The sequence below is a fragment of the Macaca mulatta genome, chromosome 9 (genome assembly GCF_049350105.2).
Source record: "Macaca mulatta isolate MMU2019108-1 chromosome 9, T2T-MMU8v2.0, whole genome shotgun sequence".
Taxonomy (NCBI): Eukaryota; Metazoa; Chordata; class Mammalia; order Primates; family Cercopithecidae; genus Macaca; species Macaca mulatta.
Genome location: NC_133414.1, coordinates 72,484,161 through 72,511,650, shown reverse-complemented (window position 1 = coordinate 72,511,650; position 27,490 = coordinate 72,484,161). Strand labels below are relative to the sequence as shown.

Genomic DNA, 27,490 nt, shown 5'->3' with positions numbered 1-27,490 from the left:
TAACAAAGCATTAAACAAAAATTGCTTAAAAAATTTTTTTTGAAAAATATAAAGAGTTGTGAAAAAATATCTCAACTCAAAAAATCAACTAAATATCTTAGCAATTAAAATTTTGAACATCGAAATCTTAAAAGGCCAACTTAATAGAAGAATGGCCATAGCCACACAGCAAAGTAGAGGGTTGGACTGTCACATAGCCATCTTCATGCAAAGGGGCACAGGAACGAAAAGTGCAAAAGTAAAACTAAGAGATCCAGAAAACAGGAATAAAGTTTTCAATATCCATGTAATTGAGTTGCCAGAAGGAAAAAATGAAGGAAATAGCAGGAAACATTTTAAATAACATTAAAGTTTCCTAGACCAAAAGAATGACTTGTATCCTCAGATTGGAAAGGTCTTTTAACGGTCCAGCAGGTTAAATTTTAAAAGACCTAAGTCCAAGTATATCGTGGAGAAATTTTATAACATCAATGTGAAGAAATAAATCCCTTCAAAGCAACAAGAGCCAAATTATTGTCACAATTCTCCTGGCTTCACTGGTTGCAAGAAAACAAAAGAAGGATATCTTTACAATTCTCAGGACAGATTAATTTGAAGCAAGTAACATATACTTAGCCAGCTGAAAGAAAAATAAATCCAAAAGAAGTGAGATACAAGAAGCAACATGGAAAAGATAAAAGTAATGGATTTGTTTATGTGTTGACTGAGTATGTTTTAAATGAATAAATAATAACAATGATCTAAAATTAAAATCTCTGGAAATACATAGAAGACGGAGGTGTGAAGGAGAGAGGGCAATAGGAAAAAGAAAGGTGTGCAGAAGTTCTTGTCTTGATAGGATACAATCAATCATATATATTCACAGAAAAAAATTAGTTTAAGTATATGTATCAAAACCTTAAGGATATAAATTCCATAGCCCAGAGGAAAAAAAAGAGAACAAAGGAATTTAATCAAATGGAGAAAAGTAAAAAAGAACAAAAACTTTAACCCATCCAACAAAAAGGGGAAAAAAAGAAAAGCTATATTAATCAGAAAACACAGTTACAATAGTAAAAGAGCCCAAATATATTTGCAATCATAATAAAATAAAATTATAATTACTTTCACCTATGGAAAGACAGAGATTCACGTGATGTGAAAACAACAACAATAACAAATTCCAGATGCATGCTATTTAAAACACATACATTGTAAACACGACACACAGAAAAGTTAGAAACGAAAGAATGGAAATTATGTGCCTGGCAAATGCTGACAACAGAGGAACAAATAGAGCAATGATTATATCAAATAAAGCGGAAGCTACTGCAAAAAAATTATATAAAATTATATATAAAAATTATATTAAAAAAGAATTAAAAGTAATAGCTCATATTGATAAAAGGAACAATCCACCAAGAATATGTAACTAAAAAATAAACTTTATACACCTAAAAGTATTACTTTGAGATAGATAAAGCAAATATGACAAGAATGCACAAATATCGGATATTTAAGTAGCATTTAATCCCTTGGGATATATTCATATCTATATGTGTCTGAATGGATGGGCAGAAAGACACACACATATATTAGTAAACCAGTAACACACATTCTTTAATAACAGCCATGAGCAGTCTCAAAAACTGACCACATATTAGGCCACAAAGAAATTTCATCAAAATCTAAAATGCAAAAATCATCTAAGTCACATTTACCACAAAACAATAGAATAAGAAAATAATAAAAGAATGGCAACAATGACTAAGCAGTAGAGAAATAGACTCTATTATATCAGAAGAATTTTATAGACAATAAAGAGGTCATCACAAATCAAAAGGAAGACAGGCATCATTCAATGATGGACCTCATACCATAACGGAAATAAGTTTGAGATGAATTAAAAAGTAAATATGGATAACACAGGACAGAAAAGTTGAGGAAAATGTAGGTATATATTTTTAGCCCTCTGAAAAGAAGAATTTCTAATTTCAGATGTAAAAGTAGTCATACAATCTTTGAAATATAGGCTCTGCCACCACCATATAAACATCAAAATTCTGCATGTTAAAAATCATAATGAAGACAATACCCAATGAAAACATAATCAAATATGATACAAAAAGGATAAATTCTTTGTAATGTGAAAAGCATGTATGTAAAATACTATATCATTATTTGATAAGTAGGCAAAAATCATGAACAGGTACATTATGAAGTAGAAAATATGAATAGTAAATAATCATTAAATAAATTAATTAAATGAAACCATTTATGCTAACTTGGTTCAAATTAAAAAAATGCACACCATATGCAAAAACCAAATCATAATGAATTAATGACTTAAGATTCAAAACTGTGAAACTACTAGAAGAAAACATTGAGAAAGAGCCCCATGACAATGGTCTGGGCAATAATTTTTTGGAAATGGCCCCTAAAACTCAGACAATAAAAGCAAAAATGGACAAAGAGGATTACATCAAACTAAAAAGCTTGGCCCAACAAAAGAAAGAATCAATGGAGTGAAGAGACAGCCTACAGAATGGGAGAAAAATATTTGAAAACTATACATCTGATAAGGGTTTAATATTCAAAATATATAGAGAACGCAACTCAATAGCAAGAAAGCAAACAGCCCAATTAAGAAATGGGCAAAGGATATTTCTGAATATATTTCTCAAAAGGAGAAATGCAAATAGCCAACAGTAAATGTTTAAAATGTTTGACATCACTATTTATCAGGGAAGTGCAAATTAAAACTACAATGAACTATCACTTCACACCTGTTAGAAGGGTTATTATCAAAAAGACAAAAGGTAAGTGTTGGTAAGGATGTGGGAAAAAGGAACGCTTGCACACTGTTGATGGGAAGGTAAATTAGTACTATTTTCCTTTATGGAAAATGGTAAAAAGGTTGCACAAAAACCCAAAACTAGAACTACCATACAATCAAGCAACCCCACTACTGGGTATATATTCAGAGGAAATGAAATCAACGTGCTGAAGAGATGTCTGCACTCCCACGTTCTTTGCAGCACTATCCCTAATAGCCAAGGTACAAAATCAACCTCAGTGTCCATCAACAGATGAATGAATACAGAAAATGTGATATATGTACAGAATGGCATACTATTCAGCCATAAAAAGAATCAATCCTTTCATTTGCAACAATGTGGATGAACCTAGAGTTTATATTAAGTTAAATAAGCCATGCACAGAATGACAAATATCACATGACCTCACTCATATAAAAAAGCTGATTTCATAGAAACGGGCTGGGGTGGTTGGAGGGAAGAGTGGTTGGGTAGATGTTGGTCAAAGGATACAAAATGTCAGTTAAATAAGAGAAATAAATTCAAGATATCTACTGTATAACATGGTGACTATAGTTAATAACCATATAGTATTCTTGAAAAATGCTTTAAAAATGTAAAAATAAAAGAAATGCAAATTAAACAAAAATAAGTAAGCATTGTATTTATTCTACTTAATAGCAATATATTGGAGTTTCACCTAGTGGAGATGACTCTACAATGACCTAGTCTCATAATTCGACTGTGGAATTATAAACTGATAAAACCTTTTCAGAAAGTAATTCAGCATTATTAATCAAACTAATTCCATTTCTGGGAATATAGTCTAAGAAAATATAACAAAATATGGAAATATGCTACAGAAACAAAGATGCTTATTGCAGAATTGTTCATTAAGCAAGAAAAATAGAAAGCAGCTTAAAATCCAAAAATAGGTCTTAAGTCTGGTACATCTTCTTTATAGGATATTATACATGCTCAAAAATTGTAACAAGAAAAATTTTTGATATAATGTTAAGTTAAAGAAGTAGAATGTAGAAATTAAAATAGCGATTACCAGGAACTGGGGAGAGAGGAAAAAGTAATTGTTTAATGGCTGTAGAGTTTCAGGTTTGCAAGATGAAAAAGTTTTGGAGCCCTGTTTTGCAACAATAGAACATCCTTAACATTACTGAACTGTACACTTAAAAAAGGGTTAAAATGGTAAATTTTATGTTATGTGTTTTTCACCACATTTTTTTTAAAAATAGCAAACTGGAAATGCTGGGAAAAAAAGGAAGGAAAAGATGAAGTGCATGTTCCCTATGATAAAACCATGAAAACTATAGGTATATGTAAAATGTAAAAGTAGAAGAAAAGCATAACATGATGACAGTGGTCATGTGACAAAAGCAGACATTTTGGATTTCTTTAATATTCTTGAGCTTTTAATTTTTTGTAATATTTATATCAAAATTTCTATTTTTATGCATAATTACTTATTGCTATAGTCATAAAGTCAGTGGCAAGTCAGGACTGGAATACAGGTTTTCCTGGCTCCGAGCCCTGTACTCACGTGCAAGATTCAGTCACGTGAGACCATTGGCTCCAGATGAGGAGGACCCCCTGCCAGGGCTGTCCTTTCAGAGGGTCAAACTTGGTGCCCAGGGCCTGAACAACCAGGTGGGGCTCCTCCTGAGAACTAGTGCTGTGGAATTTTAGCAATGACAGATTAAGGGATCTTGAGCTCCTTTCTCAGATAAAAGCAGAGTTACTGTACTGACAGAAATTGAGGGATAAACAGGTAAATGATAACTCACTCACTGTTCAGGGTTCCTGTGATCCCCAGAGAGAAAAGACTCTGGAGATTCACGAATGTGAGGCCCCAGGAGAAGCCAAGATAGAAAACACAACAGCAAACACATCCAAGCCCGTACCAGAAAGCCTGCCAGGGATTTCCAATTTGCTATTTTCCATTGCCTTTCACTCCTTAATCTTTAAATCCAAAAAGCTGAAAGGTTCCAATAAACCTCTGTCGTTTCCAATCCCTGCAGCCTCATTCAAATCCTGAAGAGCAATTATTTTTGCGGTGTCTTACAAGGTCATTGTTATCTGGCCTTGCAGCTCAGAGGGATCACACCGAGGGCAGGCATATCAGGGTAAACGGAGGATGCATAGGAGCATGGGGAGGCTTCTTCGGGGTGGTCCCCTGCACCCTGCTGCCATCACAGGTCCCACCTCCCATCCCCAGCTTGGTCACTGTGAGGACCACCTGCTTCTTAGCCCCAGCACGGAGTGAATCTGAGCCTCTCCTTCCCAGCTGGAGAAAGAGGACTGTCTCGCTTCCTCTCAAATGCCCCTGGGCTTTTGTTCCTGCAGTCAGAACGTGTGTTCTATAAACAGTTCTTACTTGTCTGACCTTTTCACCATCCTTTCCTTTGGTAATTGTTCAGGCTGTTTTGCTCCCTACTTTTTTTTTTTTTTAATTTTTTTGAGACAGGGTCTCACTTTGTCAGCCATGCTGGAGTGTAGTGGCACAGTCATAGCTCACTGCAGCCTCGACCTCCTGGGCTGGTGATCCTCCTACCTCAGCCCCCCAAGTAGCCAGCCACCATGCCTGGCTAATTTTTTCTATTTTTTTGTAGTGACAGAGTTTTGTCACGTTGCCAGTCCTGGCTCCCTACCTTAACCCAGTCTTGGTTCCTGTTCTGACAGATGCTTAACATCAGTTGATATTCAGACTGAGATTGTCACCCATTCATTCATTCGTTCATCCACACACATACAGGGAGTGCCTGCTTCCACCACCCCTTGTGGTTCCAGATGCTGCAGCACAGGGATGAGGCTCCTGCTTCCAGGTCTTCTATTTGAATAGAAGAGCCAGTAAGTAGAGAAACACATTTTTAAAAAGTAAACAAATAGGACTTATTGACTTTACCTCTTTATTTTGTTTTAAAATTATTTAATTTTTTTAAGAGACAGAGTCTCACTGTCACCCATGCTGGAGTGCATGATCATAGCTCACTGAAGTCTTGACCTCCTGGACTCAAATAATCCTCTCAGCTCAGCCTCCCAACATGCTGGGATTACAGGCATGAACCATTTTGCCTGGTCTGACTTTACATCTTAAATATATGTGAAATAACTTATCTTTTCCCTCTTCACTGCCAGAACCATGGTTCACACTACTGTTACCTCCATCTGGACCAAGAGCCCTACACAGGTCTTCCTGCTTTACTTCTCTACCCCAGCGGCCCTGGGCCCCACCAGCATTCTCCAAAAAGCAGCCAGCATCGTCTTTTCAAATATCCATCAGATTACATTGCTCCCTGCTAAAAGCCATTATATGGCATCCATCTTACTAAAATTACATTTCAGATTCCTTATCTCACTCTGGAAGGCTTTCCATGGTCTCTGCTCATCACCACTCTCCATGTCCTCACACCCTGCACACAGTGTCTCTGCTCCACAAACATTTCCCAGATCGTCCTCAGCTCTGGGTCTTCCCTTCTGTTTCTTTTCTCGGGAATGTTCTTCTCCCAGATCATTGCAAGGTTGGCTCATGGAAGTCTTCTCTGACCACCCGATCTGTAGCCCAGTCCTTCGCCGCCATTACGCATTCCTCTTTATAGGGTTTACCACAATCTAAAATGATCTCGTTTGCTTGTTCAGGTGCCTGCCCCTGCCCATTCCTCAGCAGACTATCTGCTCTATTGGGACAGGTGTCTCAATCACTGGCTCACCACCGAGTCCACCCTCTTCTAGAACGGTGGTGATTGGCACATAGTGAGTACTCACTACTGTAAATGAATACATGCATTAATCCTTTCATAGGAAAAGTAAGAAGTGTATTGGATACTAAGTTAAACCCATGGTTTTACTCAATTATTCAATGTTTTCTCAGGAAATAGTGTATTTCCTCTTAGCTTAATAATTCCATCATTTGGTCTCTTCTCTCGAGTGGCTTTAATCCTGATTCTCTCCAAGGCCAGATGTTACAGCACAGAGCAGCTCTTCTCTGTGATGAAGGGAGAGGAAACATAACAATCTGGCTGGCTGATTCTAGGGTTATAGACACAGAGGCATGAATATTTAGATTCCAGACATTTCAGCTGACAGAAACATTTTATGTCAGTTCTAATGAAAAGGATTGACTAGGTTTCACCTATTGCTTGCTAATTGGAATTTTGTTAGGCATCATTACATAATGCAGAAGTATTTGAGCTGTGCCTACCCGCATTAGAATCCTAAACTAGGTTTCAAAGGGACTACATTCCATTTTAAAGAAATTCCTAGTACTGCTAACTTTCCTGGAAATAAAAGCTATCCCTCCTTAAGACTGACATTTTTATGGAAAGAAATGTAGATTTAATCTATTTGTTTTAAACTCCAATATATTATAGATGCCTAAATAAAGCCAAATGCCTATCAGAAAGCAGTTGAGGAAAGAAAATCTGCCTAGAAAACTATTCTTATGATCTCTGCTGGGTAAGAATAAAAAAGTACCACCCAAGACAGGCAAGACCACACTCCCATAGTCAAATGTAAGGACAGAAAATGAGCCGCAGCTCGCAGTGTAGCCCCTGAAAAAAAAATTATCGAAAGGTCCAAACGCCTCTTTTGAAAACACTGACTCACTGAAAATTATTGCCATTTAATAAATAGGAAACAAGCTACTACATCGTTTGCCAAACTTTCTCCCACATTTCTGAAATATATTCTTTAATAGCTCAATAACATTCAGGAGCGCTAGAGGCCAGTTAAATTCATCTAGAAAGGAAGGAAAAGATTTCTGCCTCATCCAGCACATCTGCATTGGGTGGGTATGCCAAGAAAACAGGAATCAAGGTGGCTATTACCTCTCCACTGGACATTTCCCCAAATCCAGCCCACAGGGAAAGCACTTTTTTTCCCAGGCAGCCTCCAGGAATACAGAATACTGTTGGGAGGAGAAGAGCCATGGAGCGCGGAGTCCTTACCCCAGGATGCACAAACCCTACAGCAAGACACCAATGACTGCCGGAAGTTCGGCGGTTCCTCCTTCTCGGGAGCAGCAAGCCCAGACTTCACCCTGTAGCCATTATGAAACAGGTCCCCCAGGGACTTCTTGCGGTGCCTGCCGGGTCTGTAAACCTCTGTGCCGGTTCTGCTGGATGGGTGGTGGTACACCAGCATCTTACTGGGGATCATGGTAGAAGGAGGGAGATGGGCTAGGCTTTCAGCTCCCTTCCATTCACTTCTTGCAGGCCCCAATGCTCTGGAAAGACCTGGAGGAGCCCGTGTTCCTCTGACCCGTGCTGCAAACAGGTCCTCCTGTCCAGCGCAGTGTAGGTCACCAGCATCTATGTCCTGGTGGAGCCAATAGACACTCTCTCCTCCCTCACCCTCTAGTCCCTCTTGCAAGAACCCCGGCATGCTCTGGGCACTGGGTACACGCAGCCACATCAGAAAGGCAGTTAAGAAGGGCGGGGGAAGTGCTCTGATCCACGATGTCCTGTGAGCTGATCAATCAGCTTCACGCTGGAAATAACCATGTAAGCTCCTTTGAACATGGTTTAGGGGGATAGAAAAAGAAAAGGCTATAATTCCTCAAATCAAGTGGTACAGAATAGAATGTGAGAGACGCCGCAGTTTGGGGCCCACTAAGTCATTTCTTTTATTTTACTAATCCTGCTTGACAACTGAGGACTCATAAGGAGGACTCCCTCAGAGGACGTGATGACCAACAAGAGAGAAAAACTGAACTGTCCCACTCCTACTGTCGTGGCCACCTCCCAGCACTAACATAACCCAAATACGCAAATCCTCTGCTAATCCTACATACAGGACTGAGGAAGAAGAGGGATGCTGGGCTTTCCAGAGGAAGATGGGAGGAGACACTCATCAGAGCTCCTTGGCCCACCCCCTACTTCTTTGTCCCATTGTTTTCAGCATTGTCTCTCATTACCAACCCCAGCCCCTTCTTAGGTCTCTGTTACAGGCTACATTATGGACGCCTTACCCCTACCAAATTCATAGGTTGAGGCCCAAACCCCAATGTAATGGTATTTGGAGATGAGGGACTTTAGGGAGTAATTAGGTTTAGACAAGGTCATGAGGATAGAGCGCTCGTGATGAGATTAGTGCCATTATAAGAAGACAGACCAGAGAGTTTGCTCTTTCTCCCTTTCTGCCATGTCAGGACACAGTGAGAGGGCAGCTGCCTGCAAGCCAGAAAGAAAGCCCTCACCAGAACCTGATCATGCTGGCATCCTGATCTCAGATGTCCAGCCTTCAAAACTGTGAGAAAATAAATCTCTGTTATTTCAGTCACCCAGTTTTTGATATCTTGTTAAGGCAGCCCAGAGTTACTATGATAGTCTCCATTCCCAGGGTACTGAGTGTAAACAAAAATATGACACAGAGAGAGTGGAAACATTAAAAATATAAACAGGAAAATATCCACATTCCATAAGTTGTTAGCTGAAGCTCCCCATAATTTAATCCCCACCTATTTTTTTCAGACCTCTAGCAAGGCTAAAATTATTGGTGGAATTTTCAGAGAATAACATTTCTTCTCATTGTGGATTGGTTCATTCACCCGACCATGATGTACTGAGTATCTATTATGTGCCAAGCATTTTGCTGGGTACTGGATATTTGCTGATTAACAAGAACAATGCACAAGTCCAGCCTCGGTGGCATTTATAGTATAATCAGAGAGTGAAACAATATATCATAACTATAATTAACAATTTGGGTAAAGTGCTGTAAAGAAAAACCCTAAGTAGTTATCTGAGTATGTGTATGTTACATAAATGTGTATCTGAGTGAATGTGTATGGAAAATGTGACATGCATATGAAAAAGGGCTTCACAATAATTCTGTATCCTAATGGTATAGTAGCAGACAGCCAGGTGAAAAGATGGTGGTGAGGGCAATTTTTTTAGGCCAAGGGAACAGCAGGACAAATATATTGAAGAAGGAAGTATATGGTCTGGTCCTGACTTGAAGGAAACTCAATGTGTTTAAAAAGAAATTGCTGGGAAACTCTTCAATACCTAAAGTTGTCTGGAAATGACAGACATAACTACAGGTCCTACAGACACTAAGAGGATAATTGTAAAGTATTAGGAATAATATTATGTCTCCAAAACTTGAAATCCTAATGAAATGAAAAAATTCATTTAAAAATACAATTTTCTCAAACTGACACAAGAAAAAATAGAAAATGTAAACAGCTATATATCTGTTAAAAAAATTGAAATTTCAATTAAAAACATTACCACAAAGAAAATTTAAGGTTCAGGCAGTTTCTACTCGAGAATTCTACCAAATATTTATGGTGGAAATAATACCAATCTTACACAAACTCTTACAGAGACTAGAGGAAAAGAGAACCCAACTTGTTTTATAATGCCAGAATAATCATGACATTAAAAATCTAATAAGAGTATTACAAAAAGAAAAAAATTACAGACAAATATGTCATCAACATAGACATAACAATCCTTAAATAAATACTAGTCAAATGAATCCAGCAGTATATAAAAAGAATAATACCTCATAACCAAGTAAATAGAGTTTATCCCAAGAGCAAGAGATTGGTTTAAAAAATGAAAGTTAATTAATATAATTCACCACATTGAAAAAATTAAAAGAAAAATCATATGATCATTTTAATAGGCATCAAAAAAATGATGAAACTATGTTGTGTTGAGATAATGTGTTGGGCCCCCCAAAAGACAAGTTGATTAATGAATCAGATCCAGAAATAGACCCATATATATACAGTCAATTGATTTATAACAAAAGTACCAATGCAACTCAATGAGAAAAAGAAAGTCATCTCCACAAATGGAAGGAAAAATGGGTATCTACAAAGGGAAAGAAATGAGTCTCAACTCTTACCTAACACAATATGCAAAATTAGTTTGAGATGGATCACTGACTTCAATGTAAAAGCTAAATCTTAAGCCTCTATAAAGAAACACAGCAAAGTGTCTTGAGGACACTTGGATAAGCAAAGATTTCTTAGATAGGACACAAAAGGCATTCATGTATTTAAAAAGACTGATAAATTAAATATCAGTAAAATAAAAAACTTCTCATCAAAAGACAATTAATAAAATTAAAAGATAAGCCACAGATTAAAAGGAAATACTTGCGGTACCTTCATATGACGAAGAACTTACAGAAATAAAAATTAAAACTACAAGAAGATACCACCACAAATCCACTAGAATGGCTAAAATTTAAAAGTTGACATTACCAAGTGTTGGTGAAGAAACAAAGCAGCTGGCACCCTCACACATTGCTAGTAGAAGTGTAAAATGGGATATCTTCTTTGGAAAACTGGCAGTTTCTTGTAATGTTAAACATGCATCTATCCTATGACCCAGAGACTCAATTTCTAAGTATTTACCCAATAAAAATAAAAATAAAAATATATGTCCACAAAATTATTTGTACAAGGATATTCATAACAGCTTTATTCAAAATAAGCCAAAGTTGGAAACAACCTAATGACCATCAACAGGTAGTTTGATAAACAAATTGTCATATATCCCATAATGGAATATTAGCAGCAATAAAAACGAAGAAGTTGTTAATATATACAACAATATATACAAATATCAAAAACCTTATTTTGAATGAAAGGAGCTAGTTAGAAAAGAGAATATCCTGCATGATTCCATTCATATAAAAATTGAGAGCAGACAAGACTAATCTATAGTGACTGAAACCAGGACAGTGATTTTTTATGTTCAAGGGAGGAGAGCAGATATTGACAGAAATGGGCATAAAGAAACATTCCAGGATAATGAAAATGTTTTCTATGTTGATATAGATGACAGACCATTTTACAGTGATGCATATCTCTGTCAGAACTCACTGAATACACCCTCAGGATCTATGTATTTTATTGCATGTATAATATACTTATTAAAAACATTGAGATGGGCTGCCATGTTAGATGATATCTCCCCGTCAACAGAGATACTTAAACAGAGGCTGCTCGTACCAATTTAGAGAACACTAAAGTTTCACCTGGTGCCTAAACAGAGATCATCTGCTGCAACCCTATAAATTCCCTCCCAACTTCCAGTGGGCAGTATGGCATGAAACCCCAGCCACTCAGAGATGGCTGGTTCAATTGGAGAAGTGAAGGATTTGTATTCACGCTCTGCCATCAGCAGCTGCACAGCTGAGTAAGTTATGTAACTTCTAGCCTCATTTCCTCATCTCCGAAATAGGGATTATGACATCTACTTAACAGATGAACTATCCAGATTAAAGAAAATGATGTTTGCAAAGCTCTGCACAGGGTCTGACACTCAGCAAATTCTCCTCCAAAAATCTGCCAAAGCACTAGCGCCCAAGTCAAACTGGTCTATATTCTGCCATCGAATGCCCCTTCATCACTGGGCAATCTGGTCTCCCGTTGTAAATGAAAACCCCGCCTGTCTGCATGAGGCACATCAGCCAGCCTCTTCCTAGGACCCTATAGGTGTGGCAATAAATGTGGTCCCTGGAACCAGCAGCAGGGGATTTGGATCCCGGTATCTCCACATATGAGCCACATGCTCTTAGAAGTTATTCCAACCCTGCCTCAAGTCTCTGACTCTTAAAATGGGAAATACTTTTCAAGATAAATCCGTCCATCACAAGAAAGGATTTCTTATAAATTTAAAATATTTAAAAGAGAATTCTATGCAAATGTATGCACACACACAAGTGAATGTGGGCCCATTTCTCTGGACATGTGTCTATTCCATAAAAACTGTCATAAACTGTATCCTTATTTTGCACTCCTCCCACCCATGGTGTCACCCAGTATTGTTTGCCTCAAAGAATTCTAGGAGGGCTTCATTTGTCTCTGAAGTCATAGACCTTCATCTACCGTCACTGGGAAAACTCCCTTGCTCCTCGTCCTCTGCATTAGGCTTGTTTTTCTGAGACAGAAGTGGTCAGAGAAAAAGGACACTTGAATCCATTCATTCATTTCAAAATATTGACCAAGAAATGAACTCAGACGAAATTGACCTCTTCAGTGAAGTCATATCTAATTCCCTCAACCCTGTACAAAGTAACAGTACACGTATTCAACAACAGATTTTCATTGATTACCTATTTAGAAGAGATGGGATCTGGGCCCAGAGTTATAGGATTCAAATCCCAGCTCTGCCATTAATTGGGAGTGAGCATTAGCAAGTTCCTTCAACTCAAAGTGTCTCAGTTTCCCCACCTATAAAATGGGAATAGTAATAGTAACCTACCTCATGGGGTTATTGTGAGGAATGAATTAATATCTATAACAGTTAAAATTGTCCTTGGCACATAGCAAATGTTCAATCAGGGCTTGCTATGATTATTACTAGGAGCCAGATACTAGGCTAACTATATTGGGGATACAAATGAGATTTGCTCTAAATCCATCCTCAAAAAATTTACAGTCTTGAAGAGCTGTTTACAATCTACATTTGTATTTAGCTAAGATAGGAAAGATGACTATCTACATAATTTTAGGGGAAGATCCACCAGCCCCCAAAAGAAATTAGCCCTCTTCTCTTCCTTGTTTATCGATGCCTAAAATTCCCCCATAAGACAGCAGCGTTACCCAGTAAGAAAAAACTGTGCTTTGGGGTCAAATGGATGTAAGTTTGGACCCTGGCTCTGCTCCTGATGCACTGAGAGAATCTGGCTGCTTATATGAAACCTGAAAACCTATGACTGCATGTAAAACTAAAAGATGAGAAGCTGGGCGCAGTGGCTCATGCCTGTAATCCCAGCACTTTGGGAGGCCAAGGTGGGCAGATAGGTTGAGGCCAGGAGTTTGAGACCAGCCTAACCAACACAGTGAAACTTCATCTCTACTAAAAAACACAAAAATTAGCCAGGTGTGGTGGCCCGCACCTGTAGTCCCAGCTACCGGGGAGGCTGAAGCAGGAGAATCACTTGAACCCGGGAGGTGGAGGTTGCAGTGAGCGGAGATGGTGCTACTACACTCCAACCTGGATGACAGAGCAAGACTTCATGAAAGAAAGAAAGAAAGAAAGAAAGAAAGAAAGAAAGAAAGAAAGAAAGAAAGAAAGAAAGAAAGAAAGAAAGAAAGAAAAAGAAAGAAAGGAAAGAAAGAAAAGAGAAAGAGAGAGGGGGAGGGAGGGAGGGAGGGAAGGAGAGAGACAGAGAGAAAGAAAGAAAGAAAGAAAGAAAGAAAGAAAGAAAGAAAGAAAGAAAGAAAGAAAGAAAGAGAGAGAGAGAAAGAGAGAAAGAAAGGAGAATTATGCCTCTAAAGGGCTGTGACAATAAATTGATCTACATGTGTTTTAAAATGCCTTTCACGCAAAATACGCTACATAATCACTCATTCCTGGTGTCCTCCAGAAGTCCCTGCACTTGGCCCCTCTCTCTCGGGTGTAACGGATTGATCCCCATTGAAATACATTTGCTTTTGGGAGTCATTTATCACTCAGTTAGAAAGAAGTATTAACCGTGGGGAAGGGGGACTGTGAAGCCACCTGGGCATGGCAGAGGGGGGCAGACACAGAGGAGGGAGCACAAAAGAACCAACAATGAAGCAAATAGAGAAATAAAACCTAACTCTACTTGCAAGCCAGTGATGGCCCTATTTTTAGCTGACAAGTGAGTCATCTGATGTGTGTGACTTGAAACAGGGAACACAAACGTTGAGGCTGAATCTGTGACCAGGCACATATAACTTGTACTATAACTTATTCCCAGAATTCTAGACTGTTTGAATTAAGTGTCTCCAGGTCACCTCTTCACACACTTACTCTTATTAAGTTTGGGAATTAGAAGCCTGTGTCATTTGCACAGGCTCAAGTTACAAGGGAAAAAGATGTTTTGCTTTGGTCTCTGGTTTGACTATTCCAAAGAATCTTTCCTAATCTCCAATCAATCTTCCTCTCCCACCCCACCGGCCTTCCTCCCTCCTTCCATTCCCCCTGAAAGCTAGTCTCTTCATCAGAGGGGTGGAGTAGTCTCTAATTCAGCCGATTCTTCCTCATCCCCTTCCCCTTCATCATTAGCTAGCAGTGAAAGTCTCTATCCTCTTGGACCTCCCATTTCTGAGGCACTGTCTGTCCCAGAACCCCATGCAGGACGTTGGAGACAAGTGAATCTAACCTTGTCCAATCTCCCTCTTCTTCCCCAAGATAAAAACCTGAACTCAAAGAAGAGGACTGGGATAATCCTCCCTAATCCCACTTCCCATGGTGAGCCCCAGCTGGGATGCTGACACATGGCCCCAACGTTTTGTCCTGCCTGATGTCTGCACCCACAGGGGACAGATGGTGGTCCCTGGTCACTGAAGTACCCACAGGTTTGATTTTTGAGATTTTTATCTCTGTTGACTACAGGGAGGACCTGAATCTATTTACATGGTCAAAATAAAAGCACCATATACAAGTATAAAGCAGGACAGGGCCCCCACCATCTAAAAGTAGAAGGGATGGAGACTGCCAGTCAGCACCTGCCACCACCAGGAAAAGACTGAGAAAGGGACACTTCAGGCACAACATGTAAGGAGGTGTTCCTTTTAGGACTGACCCTGCCTTTGCATAGCCATGGGAGTGAGCCACCCTCACATTTGCACCCAGGCCTCTCTCTTGCCTCATCCTGTACCTGCCATGGGTTTACTACTGAGCTCACCTCTGAAATTGGCTTTGCATTTCCTGTCACCTATGGCAAGAGAGAAACAACTAGGTTATGATTTTTGTGAACTGAGAAAACCTATAAAGCCAATTCAGAGATCAACTTTATCCTGAAATTAAATTCAAGCAGAATTTTTGTGCCAGCGGCTTTGAATAAAGACTGAAGAACACGGTGAGTTATATCTTCAATTACAGTTTACAAAGAACAGAGGCACTCCTTCCAAAAGGGGACTCTTGATTTAGCTCTCTATAAGGGCAGAAAGCATAACACTGAATCTTGGGTCAGCAAAAACATTTTCACAAGGGCCTCAGGTATCTTGGGATTTAGCTCTGTTTAATTCTGATGCTCAACATTAAGGAAAATGAAGTGCTTGTTTTGGGGGGTGTTAATTTGCTACTAGGCACACCTCAGCTGCGTTTTATTTTGAAGCTCTAAATTAGCACCAGGATCAACCTGGATAATCTAAATCAGGGGTTGGCAATTTTTTTCTTTAAAGGGCCAGATCATAAATATTTTGGGATTTGTGAGCTGCACAATCTCTATTGCAAGTGTTCAATGAGGCCATTGGAGTGAGAAAACTAGCCATAGATGATACAAAAATGAATGAGCTTGGCCTCGTTCCAATAAAACTTTCCTTCCAAAAATAGGTGATGGACCAGATGTAGCCTGTAGGCCATAGTTTGTCATCCGCTGATGTAACTGACATCTTGAAACGAGGAAGGAATGTTTAATTTGATAACAGGTACTTCTACCTTTCACAAGGTAGAAATCTATAAATAACAACATTTGGAAGTTCCTTCTGTTTCCTGCAACACTCATGTTAGAACTTAATATCATGCTATTTTTTTTCCCCTCTGGCTTAATTCAGTTATATAGAAATCATTTCTATTCAAATAGACTATAAAATCCTTGAGGTCAAGGTTTCTGTCCAACTTCTTTGTGTATAATCCATCGTGCCTAGCACAGCTGGGAACTCTGCACTTGCTTAAAATGTTTTCTTCCCTTTCTGAAGGAGAGTGATTCACATCTCTGCTTTTGACATGCAAGGACTTGATGATCTATTTAACCTAAGGGGAGAAAGAGTCTCTTTCAAAGGATGGATTGTCATCCCCTTCTCCCTGCCCCTGCCATGTGCATTATGCTTCTAATCAGTCCAGAATAAAGCAATGTCATGAGCATAAACTAATTTCTTCCAACCCAAAACAAGTTAGCAATTCTCATTTTATAATTCCAAAGTCTTCAGCTCATGTGTTTATTTCAACATTTTTTTTCCTATAAATAAATGGCTGTGTGATTTGTCTCCTTCTTTGTGTTCATATCCCAATGTCCAGTGTAGAGTAGCCTTCACTAAATACGTGTAGAAGGAATGAGGAAATGAATGCAAGATGGGCTTAACTCATAAATTCTTTGTTTTGTTAGAGGCCTTTGCCAACTCTTTTAAGCATTTACAATATTCTGTTGGGCAAGACCTTGCGCTGTTGGGCTGCCTGGTCAAACCCATGCCTAGTGAAATAATCCGTCTCCAATCTCAGCCCGCATCCTAACCCCAATTTGTCCCTGACTGCAAGGTCACCGATCTGAATTTGAATGGCAGGTTTTGTTGACCTACCAACTCTGTTAGGCTCACCCATTTCTGCATACTACTGGTGAGTGACAGAGGATGGACACTGAAATCTCCATCTTTTCATAGAACCGATGCAAGAGGCATAAAACCATCTGCTTAGTGGTCATGTGGCAGCAGGCAGTATCTCAGAAGTCCTCACAGCATATGACGTCACAGATGAAGATGGATCACACTTGAGCAGGGATTCTTGATCTCTGCAAAACAGCTCATACACAACAGGAACAATCTCACAGATAAGAAAAACTCCAGCAAGTTGGTCTCGGACTATGAGAATGTCTGCCACAACATGATTTATGTGAAAATAAATAAAGTGGGTCTACTACTTTATCATTAGCAATAAGTGGATTCTTTCTTCCTGCCACAGACAAACTGAGGATGTAAATGAACACCACACTCGCATTGTTGCTTATGCTGTTTTCTTCACCCACTGCCTGAGGTGTAGGTTTGCAAATAAAATCAAACCATCATTATGCTGGATTGATTATCCAATTAGAGGATGAAATAGGCCAGCCCTGTCTTCCTCCTTCTTCCATCAAATGCTGTTCTTGTAGCCATTTCACTGACAACATGAGGGGCCAACAGAAGAAATAAACAGGCATAAATTTCAAACCCAGGAAATTTATGTGAGCAAAGGGAAAGAATCCAGATATATAAAATGAATTAATCGTCAGTAAGTCATCATATCCCTATTACATGGTAAATTCTGGGAGCTGTTAGGGCCAGAAAGGGACTGTAAGACACAGTCCCTGCTTTAAAGAAGTACAAACTATCACCAAAAATGAAAGCAAAACTGAAAAACAGCAAATAAATAATAATAATCACTTATCAGAACCAACTATGGACTATGGATAGTTTAAAAGTGCTGAGAGCATAGCCCAAATGGCAGAAGTGCATAAATAATGCTAAACCTTACATTGGTTGACAATTTAAACTTCCTTTCATGATCATTCTTCTGTCAGAACCACTGAGAGAGATAAAGAAGATAATAACAACAAAAGAACTTCAGGTTTCTGGTGGTTCTAAGTAGGTTCTAGTTTCAGGAGTATTCCAACATACCTTAGACAAGTCATGTTCTCTCTTTGTGATTAGGTTTCTCATCAAAAGGAAGGAAAGAAAGAAGGGAGGAAGAAGGGACTGGGAGTGTTGGTAATAGATAACCAACCAATAGCTAATATCCCTTTCAGATCAAATTTCTATAATTATAATGTCACTCATCAACAAAGAAATGTCACTGGAGTTCACTCATCAACAAAGAAGTATAACTTTAAAAATAGCCAAAGTAGGAAAAATAACAATAATTCTCATAAATCTGCAGCTTCTTTCTTTTCTTTTTTCTTTTCTTTTCTTTTCTTTTTTTGAGATGGAGTCTTGCTCTGTCACCAGGCGGGAGTGCAGCAGTGCGAGATCAGCTCACTGTAACCTCCACCTCCTGGGTTCAAGCGATTCTCCTGCCTCAGCCTCCCAAGTAGCTAGGATCACAGGTCAGAGACAGCAGGCCCAGCTAATTTTTGTATTTTTAGTAGAGATGGAGTTTCACCATGTTGGTTAGGATGGTCTCGATCTCTTGACCTCGTGATCTGCCCACCTCGCCCTTCCAAAGTACTAGGATTATAGGCGTGAGCCACTGCACCTGGCCATAAATCTGCAGTTTCTATAGCTACTTTGCAACTATGAACAAATGCTAGTGTACACAGAAGACTCCCTCCCTCCTGTAAGCTTCCTATGCCTGCCACAGACTCTGGCTGCCCAGCTGGGCCAGATACATTTGAATGCCGGAGCACTCAGCTGATTAAGATACCTAATTTCTGAATGATCCCACTCACACCAGGAGGACAGTGTTTGGAGCAAGATGTTACATCTCAGTGGACTCACCTTGTAGAATGGTTTCTTTTTGTAAATGCTAATTGCAACTCACTAATTAAGAGATATGTTACACTGGGCAGGAAAATCATTGAGTCAGGAAATCTTGCAATTTTCTCCAGCATATTTCATGAATCAAAAGCCTTGATCTGATGCAGTTTTTTCACGGCCTAGAGGGCAGAATAGGAGCTGAATACCACAGTTTCTCTTCATAAGTCTGGTATGGAAATGGACTCCTAGTTCAAAAGGGGGTCAAATGTCCATCCTGAGAGAATTAGCAGAGTATTGTGGTTAAGGGCAGAGGCTTTGAAGACAAGCCCGGACTAATTTATTTTTGCCTGTTGTTCAGGACAGAGGGTCCAAGATTGTCTTTTTCATCTTGTCACCTCTGCATTTAGGATAGCAATGAGAACAGAGCAGGTGCTAAATAAATGTGTTGTGAAATTTAAGTCCTGGTTCTACCATGCATAAGCTATTTCCTAGAGTACCTTCCATAACCTCTTGGAGACTCTTTTTGTTGTTTTGTTTGTGTGTGTGTATGTGTGTATGTGTGTGTGTATGTCATTGCTGTTGTCATTATTTTGTAAAATGGGATGTCTCCATTGGGGTTCCTCTGCAGCAGAACCTGAGAAAAGGATTTGATTACAAATAGTTTACTTGGGAAGTGATCTCAGGAAACAGCAGTAAAGGAACAGGGAAGTGGGGAGGAGATGGGAAAGCATCCATAAAGAGTTTGTTATCAAGGATTTATCACTGTGGGCAACTAAAGGAAAATCCCACTGGTGTACTCTGGCAGCCAGGGTCTACACATGGCTTTGTGTGTAAACGGAAGAGCCTTCCCACTGAGGAGTGAGGGGGCTGGGGCATTGATCCATCATCTCCTGTTGGTCATTGGTTGAGGGGGCATTAACTCCCTAGCACTTATGACCTGTATGCAGGCCTACAAGCAAGCTTCAGTGACTGGAGAAAGTCCTCTGGCAAAGAAATACAGATGCTGGCAATTCAAAATCCAGCTACCTGCACTATAGGTAAGGGCAAGGGGGTCTGGGTTGCGGGGACAGGCACCAACAGGGCCAGCCTCCCAGGAATAATAAAACCTACGTCTTAGGTTCATGTGGGGCTTAAATGAAGCAGTGGATGGAAAGGACTGATTACGAGCCTCACACCGTTCCTCCATTCACTGAGGGCTCCTGCTGTCATGAGAACATGGAAAATGTGGAGCTCCCCGACTAAGGCCCCTGGAGCCACACATCAGTAGAATACAGTCTCAAGGGCATCTTGAGGTCTTATAGATCCAGAGAAATGCCACTTCCAAGCCTTGGAAACTGACAATGCACACCAGCATATGAAAGGCTCTGAGGATTCTCATGGTTAAGAAACTCTTTAATTAAATGAAGGTTTCCCAAACTTACTTGAGCACAGAGTTCTCTTTCCAAATAATGCGTACCAACTTTCAGTGTAATCCAACACTCCATGAAGAACATTTTGGGAAAAGAAGGCCTGAGACTGGTGATTTTTACCCAGAAAAGCATTCCATAATTTCCAGCTCACCCCCAAAATTCTGCTGACAAATACGTTTCCTCAACTATACCCAAATTTTCTGATTTCATCTTCTTTGTTTCTTTTCGTTTTTGCTTTTTGAGACAAGGTCTGGCCCTATTGCCCAGGCTGTAGTGCAGTGGCACCATCTTGGCTCACTGCAACCTCAGTCTCCCGGGCTCAAGGGATCCTTTCACTTCAGCCTCCTGCGTAGCTGGGACTACAGGCATGCACCACTACCTCCAGCTAAATTTTTGTATTTTTTCTAGAGATGGGTTTCACCATGTTGCCCAGGCTGGTCTCAAACTCACAAGCTCAAGCACCTCGGCCTCCCGAAGTGCTGGATTACAGGCGTGAGCCACCATGCCCTGCCTCACCCCTTTTTTTGATGAACCCAAACCCACCCTGATGATTTTTTTATTCTTCATTTCTCGGATTCATACTGGTTTTCACATGTGATTTGAAATTATTTATGGGAGCTGCATGAGCAACTTACATCCTGGAGTTACAGGTATTGCAATCTGCCCAAAGTTGCGAGTGCTCACCAAGTCCTGCTTCTCTCAGAGGCAGCATTACCTAACGAACAGGAGTCTCCAGGCCCAGCTCTGTCACTTACTAACTTTCCCAATGTCATTTGTAAAATGAGAAAATGTCTCTTGTTCACAGGTGATATAGTTAGGCTCTGTGTCCCCATCCAAAATCTCATCTTGAACTGTAATCCCCATAATCTCCACATGTCAAGGGTGGGACCAGGTGGAGGTAATTGGATCATGGGGGTGGTTTCCCTCATGCTGTTCTCGTGATAGTAAGTAAGTCTCATGAAAGCTGATGGTTTTATAAGCATCTGGCATTTCCCCTGCTTGAACTCATTCTGTCCTGCCACCCTGTGAAGGAGGTGCCTTCTTCTCCTTTGCCTTCCACCGTGATTGTAAGTTTCCTGAGGCTTCCTCAGGCATGCGGAACTGTGAGTCAATTAAACCTCTTTCCTTTATAAATCACCCAGTCTCGAGGATTTCTTCATAGTAGTGTGAGAATGGACTAATACCACAGGTTACTATAGAAATTGAATGAATTACAGCATAAAACATTTAGCACTGTGCAGCCACCAACTAATGCTCAATGAATGTCACTTGCTTTTCAAATTTCTTCCTCTAACCACCCCTAGCCCTGATTCCAATTCTTCATTACTTAGATAATTGTCATATAAAGAAAAAACGGAATGATAAAAGGGAAAGACTGTTGCCTGAATAATTCAGGCCACTTAGTGAGTATCTATATCTGTATAGATAGCTGTGTAGCTACCTCTCTACAGGTAGGTATCTTAATATGTAATGTCCATCTGTATCTATATAGAGATACAGATATATAGAGGCAGAGATATTTCATGCAATAAATATTTATTAATCACCTACTGGTGCCTGGCATTGCTCCGTGCTGGAAGAAAATGCTGAATAAGACAGACATGATCCCTCGCCACAGGTAGATTATGACCTAGTAGTAGTACAGACAAGCCACATCGAGAAACAACTAAACAACTAAGCAAACAAACAAATAATTACAGAATTGCTTCAAGCAAACGCTTGTATAAATTGCTACAAAACACACAAATTCCAGTGAGGGACACTTTAGACTGTATGGCCACAGAGGCCTTTCTAATGAGCTGACAGACCAGTGGAGAACTGAAGGGTGAGAGTGGGCCATCCAGGGGACGCAGGGGCAAGTGCCATCCAATGGAGTGGATTGCTGCCTGCCATTGCTGAGGCAGGGAGAAGCAGCCTGGGGGTTGCAGGAGAAGGCAGAAGCCCTAAGGCCATGGCAGGTTTTATGGACCATAAGGAGGTCTTGGTTTCCGTCTAAGAAGAAGGAAAAAGTTTAAAGAGGCAGGCCACACAAGCAGATTGAAAAAGGGTTGACATTTTAAAAGATCCCTGCAAACAACTAAAGAAAGGATATATGAGTGTGAGATTCTCAGATAATTCTTTCCTGCCTGCTATTGATCTCCAAAAAGTGTGATTGTATAACAAGAGCAAACACTGACAGTGAGTCAGATACCTCTGCAATCATTTTTAAATCACTCATTTTATTCCCACAACACCTTACATGCGGTGGCCATGGTTGTCCCCATTTTACAGATGTGGCAGTTGAAGCACAGAGAGCTTAAACAGTTTGCCCAAGCTCACCTAGCAATGAGATGACAGAGCCGGGGTTGAAAGTTAGGCAGTGGAACTCCAGATGTGTGCTCACCCTGCCCTGTTCTGCCTCCCTGGAAGCATGCTCAGTCATGGCTCTGGCTGCCTCTCCCATGTTGCCTCCAAGATTTTATTCCCTCTATGCCTGAACCTCAACACAAGTGTCTTTATTCTCAGTCCCGTGGAGATGGTTCCTTCACCATTATGATCTGAACTAAAACAGTAAGAAGATGCTATGCAAAAAATGAACCTGAGTGAGTACTGAACACTTAAAAATGCAAGACTTTACTAAGGCTAAATAGAATTGAAAGCTATAACCTCACAAGAGAATGTCACAAAACCCTGACACAGTGAAACAATTACATAACTAAGAAGTGAGGGGAAAGGATGGGGGAGAAAACGAAATGTTGTCATTTTCTCTTCTTTCACAGCAGAAAGTTCATCTGTTTTACATCAAATTAAAAAATAAAGTTGGCCGGGCGTGGTGGCTCACACCTGTAATTCCAGCACTTTGGGAGGCCGAGGCGAGTGGATCACGAGGCCACAAGACCATCCTGGCTAACATGGTGAAACGCCGTCACTACTAAAAAGACAAAAAATTAGCCGGGCGCGGTGGCAGGCGCCTGTAGTCCCAGCTACTCAGGAGGCTGAGGCAGAAGAATGGCGTGAACCTGGGAGGCGGAGCTTGCAGTGAGCCGAGATTGCGCCACTGAACTCTAGCCTAGGCAACAGAGCAAAACTCTGTCTCAAAAAAAAAAAAAAAAGTAAATGAAAACATGACTCTACCTTCATCTTTTCTCCTAATAGGTTTCTCATACTCATATCAGCATGTCTTAGGAACTAAACGTTACAAACTTTAGCGATTCCTTCATTTTTCTCCAATTTTTCTACATTCAAGTGAAATCACCTTTGCAAAATTATGACAACAAGAGAAATTGGACAGAGCTGACTCCATCTTGCTTCTAACTTCCAAGCTGTCCTTAATCATTCCTGGGCATAGGCCAAGCTAACTTTGGGAGGAATTTATAGTTTAACCTTTAAGTAAGGACGGTAATAGCCCTTCCCAAAACTAAACTGTCCTTGTAAAACTAACGAAAGGCCATAAGGTTCGGGTTATAAGAGGGGCCTGAATTCTGCTAACACAAAAGCACAGTTAAATGATAACCAGCCATTGCTCTGGAGGTCACAGATTTGTAACTTCCCCAATTACTCTTGTAAATAACATCACCACTGTAGACCTTAAGACTGGTCCTGGGAGATGTTTTTCAGACTTCTGGCATTTCTGGCGAGTGAAACTGACCCCACCTGGACCCGAGACTCATGACTCAGCCGGTCCTGTGGTCCCCACCCAAAGGACTCAACACAAGAGGACCGTTTTCCACACCCTTGTGGTTTTACCCCCAAGCAATCAACATTCCCTGTTCCCTAGCCCCCAGCCCACCAAACTATGCTTAAAAAATCCTGACCTCCTAGCCTTTGGGGAGACTGATTTGAATGATAACCCTAGTCCTCGTGAGTGGCCAGGCTCACATTAATTAAACTCTTTCTTTACAGCAATACTGCCATCTCACTTAATTACTTTTGTCTGTGCAGCAGACAGGGCAAACCTACTGGGTGACTACACAAATAAGCTTAAATTTAACAGTTTTATTTTTAAAAAAAGCATGTAGGCCAGGTGCGGTGGCTCACACCTATAACCCCAGCACTTTGGGAGGCTGAAACAGGTGGGTCATGAGGTCAGGAGTTCAAGACCGTCCTGGCCAGCATGGTGAAACCCTGTCTCTACTAAAAAATCACAAAAAATTAGCCGGGCGTGGTGGCGAGTGCCTGCAGTCCCAGCTACTCAGGAGGCTAATACAAGTTCATTTTATATAAATGTCTGTTTGTCTAACTTATTTATCTACTGCACAGAAAAATATCTAGAATGCTCTTTATCCAATGTGATCAAATGTTTTACGATATTTGCTTTGGTTCGTTGGACACATTCTTCTTGGCATTTTCTGTGTTGCTTCCATTTCTCTTAAATGAGTATGTTGAGTTTTTTAAATAAAAAAATAATTATTTTGAAAATACGTAATAAAGATATCCAGACTTGCTTTACTTGATCCTATGAAATAAACCCCTCTTCACATTGGAACAAAATAAGAGCACTCTTATCTTGGGGGTTTTGGAAGTATTTCTGTGGTTTCTGGGATTCAATGTTTCAGCCAAAAAAATAAGCCCCTCATCCTGCCTTCAGCAAGGTGAGCCCCACAGCAAGGACCAAAGTCTAGGATGCCTGAGCACGAGTCTGCAGTGTCTCCAAGCTCCACTGCCTTTAATGGGAACAGCATCCTGGCACCCTCTCCAGGATCATAGCAGTGAGCTCTGCCCTCTGGTCACCTGCACCACGAACACCCTGACAAGGTCCTCCTCCTCCTTAGCGATGGGCTGCCTCCTTTCCCATGGCTTCTGGTGCCCCCATGGGTAGGGGGCAGGCAGGGAAGGAGCAAAGAATTGAGAATCAGATCCAGAGGAGCATGTGATCATATCAAAAAAGGAGTGTAAATAGCTCTTATACAATGAGGTGATCAGATCTCTAAGAGGCTCAGGGAAAATAATCAGGAATAATTGGAAAGACAGAAATGAAACTGAACAAAAGAAAACACTTTTAGGGAGAAGGAAGTCTGAGGCATGTCATCATCCTCAAGAATCTTCTTTGAGGCAAAAGAGCTGTATGCCATGAGGAGAAAATGGAACAGGCAGAGCAAGAGAAAAATAATGACCCAGTCACTGGCTAAAGATTAAAAGCAGTAATAGACCCTTTGATCCTCACAGTAACTCCCTTAGGTAGTGAAGGCAGGAGCTCATCTCTTTATTATAGGCGAGGGTGACAGGATTCAGAGGCCATAGCTTGTTGCTCAAGGTCAAGCAGACTGGCGCAGGTGCAGCCTGGATCACAAGGAGGTCTCTGGACCTGATCACTCAGCCATGGGAGTCTCCTCTCTCTCCCCTTCCCCCTTCTCATGGAAGTGAGAGTTGTATGAATCTGATGTTGCCCGTAGTGCCCCCTCCGCAATTCCTAGTTTGCTCCCAGCTCATTTCCTCTCTAGCTCCATAACTGGGGTCAAAGCCAGGCTAACTTGAGAAGCTGAGTGGAAATCTCATCTTTGGCTTACTAAGAAGTTGTCCTGAGACCCCTTTGTTTCGTAGGGAGGAAGGTTTCCCAGCAGAGGTTAAGTTTTGTGCTCAGGTTTAAGGCATGAGTCAAGGTCAAGCTTTGGTAGTTGCCCAGGTTTTATCTCAAGGGAAGAAAGAGTTCAAGGTGGCAGCCCTCTCTGGGGGAGGGAGGAAGGGAGAACTGTGTATTGTGGATATGGCAGCCTGGCCAGCCAATGAGTAAGTGTAATAAGTAATCCTCATACTCTCGCCCCATACCACAAGAACTGTGGTAATAACCTTGAGCAACAGCACACCCTTCCTCCTAATAACACAGGTTTAGACTAAAGACATTACACATTAAAAATAACAGCATTTTATAAACTTTGTGTTGTGTGAGTTTTTCCCCATTATTTTTTGAAGCAACTGGCTTGGTACATAAATTACACTGTGTGCTAGAGAATATATGACACAGCTGTGAATTACAAGGTCATAATTTTACCAGCAATTTTAGATGCTGCCATAAACCATCCAAAGTCTGAGAGAGCTCTAATACATTTTGATTTTTTTCCTAAGCTCCCAGAATGGCATTATAGGCCAGCTCTTAAAAGATACTTCATTTCTTGCTTTTGTTTTAGGAAAATAATAGCCCAGTAACATCATCCGCTCCTTTCTTTCTTTTCTTCCCTATAGTATCATTGCCTTTTCTTTTTTTGTTAAACTACTAGGCATCTATCTTAGATAGATGTTCCCTCAGCCTTCTTATGAGAAAGATGGGCTTAGTGTAGGGCTTTGAGTGAGAAAAGATCCCAGAGCCGCACCATTTTGGCCCAGCGCTTGCCTAAAGACATAAAGAAGTGACCTTGGACCAGGTGGCTCTGTTCGGTCTCAGGTGGGAATGTTCTCCCTGGTCTTCTGTCCTTACCTTTTTCCTCACTTCAACTTAAGTTACACCTACATCCTTGCTTTTCCCCTAATTTTCCGGCTTTTGTTCATTTGCAGCATTTGCCCTCAGTTTGACCTGTGTATTCCCCCTTCCTCTAGCTAACAAATTTCTACTTCAGACTCCAGAAACCAGCCAGAACACCACCTGCTTTTGGAAAGCCTTCCCTGGGACACGTCAGGCTGTCTCTTTTCTGCCTGATCCCCCAGCACTGTCCTGCCATATTCAATGCAATGCACTGGAATTCTTTCGTTACTTCCTTCTCCCCCATGAATGAGCTCACCAGCCCTTGTCCCTTTTCTTTCGTTCATTCATTCATGTCTGAATTCACAAAACATTCGTTGAGGGTTCCTTTTAGTAACTTCAGTAAGACTTGACACAGTGCCTAGAATGTGGGAATGGGAATGTCTGTTGAATGAAACAAAATGAGCTAAAAAGAAGAAATGGGTGGATGGAGGTGGATGAATCCCACCTACTGTGCACCTGTAGGACAGAGTCAAAGAGAAGGTCCCTAACAGGGTAACTGGGAAGGCTCTCCTCCAGTTCCCCTGCTCTTCTCCAAGGCTGTCAATGGAGTAAGTCCTGCCCCAGAGTAAATCCACTCCAGTTACTATAACCACCAGCCGAGGATCCCTCAGCTGCCTCCCTATACGATCACCCTGAAATAGTCACACCAGTCCACTTCCTGGCTCCCCAAAGAAGGATGAAATTTCCTCCCCCTGCTCACCTTTTTCTCTTGTCTGGAATGCTCTTGGCCCTCCACTCC

General features: G+C 40.6%; 1 protein-coding gene and 1 long non-coding RNA gene across 13 annotated transcripts in view; one reads left to right on the top strand and one right to left on the bottom strand.

Moving 5' to 3' along the window:
- Positions 1–27,490, bottom strand: part of KCNMA1 (potassium calcium-activated channel subfamily M alpha 1) — a 755,994-nt gene that overhangs the window by 251,608 nt on the left and 476,896 nt on the right.
- LOC144331128 (uncharacterized) lies at positions 8,291–17,382 on the top strand. Its single transcript, XR_013398064.1, has 3 exons — positions 8,291–8,308; positions 14,933–15,099; positions 17,122–17,382. It is a non-coding gene; the product is annotated as an uncharacterized LOC144331128 (long non-coding RNA).